At 44.4% G+C, this 2,964-nt stretch overlaps 1 protein-coding gene across 1 annotated transcript in view; it reads right to left on the bottom strand.

Annotated features, from left to right (window-relative positions):
- LOC107653854 (gamma-aminobutyric acid type B receptor subunit 2-like) overlaps nucleotides 1-2,964 on the bottom strand; it is a 205,344-nt gene that overhangs the window by 29,581 nt on the left and 172,799 nt on the right. The gene's annotated exons all lie outside the window — the stretch shown is intronic.

Below are 2,964 nucleotides of genomic sequence, written 5' to 3'. Positions count from 1 at the left end.
AACACTTTCTCGCGCTCTCTCTCTCACACACACACACACACACACACACACACACACACAAATACACACACACACATACACACACACACACAGGCTCCTGATTGGCCCGTCTCATCGCAGCAGTGTGTTGTGGCATGCAAGTTAATGAATGTGCAGATGGTGGTCAGGAGGGGGGCTGCGCCTCCCTCCACTCCATCTCCCCTCTTCTCTCGTTCTTCATGTCTCTCCTTCTCCTTTAACATCTCATTTATCTACTTTATTCCCACCCTGTGGAGCTTCGCAGCTCACTCTGCGATCACCTGCTGCGTATAGCCGTTTCTCGTGTGAGTGTGTGTGCATCCTGTAAGCAGAAAGCACAACTGATTTCACAGCTTTCCTAACAAGGGTTTCGGCAGGGCGATCACAATAGTATTATTACTGCTTCCTTGCCGTAACTGGGGACAAAGGCAGGGTTAAATATGTTTGGTGGGCACCTGCGGCGTGGATCGCGGAAGCATGAAATCTCAGGCTAAACATGTCCTGAAGGACAGAGGCTCTGTGCGGGACAGGGCAAGCGAGTGGGGCGAGGAGCGGTGATTAGGAAGGCAGCCGTGCATGAGTGTGTCGAGGAGGATGCGAGGGAGAGAGCAGACTTGTGTATGGACTCCCACGGCCCGCTGCACTAAGTGACTGGTGTAGGGTTTAATAGTGCCATATGGTTTACATCTCCTCTCACACCATGTCTTTCCTCCAGTGCTCATGTGCGTATTGATCCTGAGGGCTCTTTCGTTCCCCTCCTCCTTGCTCTTGCTCTCAAATCTCTCGGTTTCCGGACCGCAGAGAGGATGGAGGCCTCTGCGGCAGACTGATGCTGATAAGAGCAGGAAGCAGAGGCGCTCTGGGCAGAGACAGTAGACGACGTTCCCACCACACTGAGATATCCATCTGTGATGTGCATTGAGTTCACTAGGATTGTTTTTAGGGAATAAACAGGCTGATCGCACGCAGTGATTGGTTTAAGACTAGACGGGTAGCAAAGATTCATTAAAAAATTAAACTGTACAAATATTTAAAGTTGCACTATGTATTATTGACAATTAGTGGTTGAAATGGGTACTGCAGTCCTAATTTAAAATATTGGAGAGAGTCGTTTCTAATGCTCCGTTCTCCTCAGACTCAACGATCATTCGGGTTGCCAGATTGAGGACACACAACAGGAATGAGCACAGTTGGCAGTCAGAATCACACAGATCAAAACAAAAACAGACATTCCGACACAGAACACATATTTCAAAGTAGAATGACTGGCTGTAGTTTTGTTTTTCAGAGAAACATGTATGTGAACTTAGCATGTTTCCTAAATATCTGCCTAAATAACATGGTATGGTATTTTTGTGCTTTAGTACAGTCAAAACAAAGTTACATACAGTACCCACTAGCAAGAGTGCTGTTGTGAATTTCAGCATGTGCCATCAATTAAAATAAAAAATAAAAACAGCTGGCATTCAGTCTTACGCAGACCGCTTGGAGATACAGATGCCGTTAGCTCTCATAACATTTAGCCTGCTATTCGTAATCTTGTCTCTTGCCTTCCAGCATTTGTAAATACTGCAGTTCTTAGTCTGGTCAATAATTTTCAATATGAACTGTTTAGTAGCAGTTTGCGAAAGCAGCTTTTGGGAGCAACTAAATTCAACTGATAAGCGACATCTGTGCTTCTCCACTCTGGATAAGCACCAGCCGCCACTGCACACATCTGATTCTTAAGGCCTCTTAAATGTAATGAACTGTGGGGCACAAAGAAACACACGTTCCCCTCACAGCTGGCGACAGATTATAAGTGTGTCTGAGCAGCAAATTTCCATTTTCTGTTTCTGGGTCAGTGCATTGTATAATTAAACTACATTTTTGTATTTTCTGTAAAAAATGTGAGTGGTACAAAACCAGCCATCATGATGCTAGGCTATTCTGAAAGGTTGCTAGGGCATTTCTGTGCAGTTGCTAAGTAGTTCTAAATGGTTGCTAGAGCATTCTAGATAGTTGCTAGGGTGTTGCTATGCAGTTGCTAGGGTACTCAGAATGGTTTCTGGGGTGTTGCTAAATGTTGCTAGAGCATTGTTATTAAGTTACATTGCTAGGTGGATTCTATAATGTTCTGGATGTTGGTAAGGTGTTGCTATGCAGTTGATAGGGTGTTCTAGATGGTTACTAAGCTGTTGCTAGGGTTTTCCAGATGGTTGCTAAGGCATTGCTAGGGTGTTCTGGATGGTTGCTAGGGTGCTTTGAATGCTTGCTAGGTGGTTGCTAGGGTAATGTTTTTGTTTGCTAGCTAGCCCAAAGTCTCTATGACAAGACTCTTCAACTTTGGTCCTGGAAGGCCACTGTCTAGCAGAGACAGTGTATAGGTCCATAGGATTTTTTGCCTCTTTTATGATCTTCCACATGAAAATCATAAGGTCAAACACTTTGAAAAGTAATAGCACAACAAACCACGTGATTCTAGGTATCATTTATGTCTGGTGAACAAACGTGAGGCGCAGTGTTAATTTTGTCAACGAAGACGACGACGAAAAATATTCGTTAACGAACATTTTTTCTGTGACTAAGACGAGATGTTGACGAGATAAAACTAATATCTGATGATAAAAACTATGATGAAAATTATGCCGCGTCTTCGTTAACAAGACGAGATGGGACTATAATGTTATTTGAGGACTACCGGACATTCAAAATACATCCTATAGGCTACTGTCTTGTCCTTCAAAATGTGCGTCCCTGACAATTGGATTGCAATCGGATAAGGGGCGTTTGCATATCTAGTCTCAGTATGGCAGCCGCAGTGGATGGATAGGCTACCAAAATGCGAACTAGCAATCTGAAACAATGGCCTCAGCACCCGAAGGGGTAGGCATAAGGTAGGGTGACCATACGTGCCATTTTCCCAGGACGCGTCCTGGCCAGGATTTCTATATTGGCAATATAGGC

Source organism: Sinocyclocheilus anshuiensis, unplaced genomic scaffold (assembly GCF_001515605.1).
Source record: "Sinocyclocheilus anshuiensis isolate Anshui unplaced genomic scaffold, SAMN03320099.WGS_v1.1 scaffold223, whole genome shotgun sequence".
Lineage (NCBI taxonomy): Eukaryota > Metazoa > Chordata > Actinopteri > Cypriniformes > Cyprinidae > Sinocyclocheilus > Sinocyclocheilus anshuiensis.
Note: the sequence above shows the minus strand (reverse complement) of the source record. Positions and strands in the feature narration are given on the sequence as shown.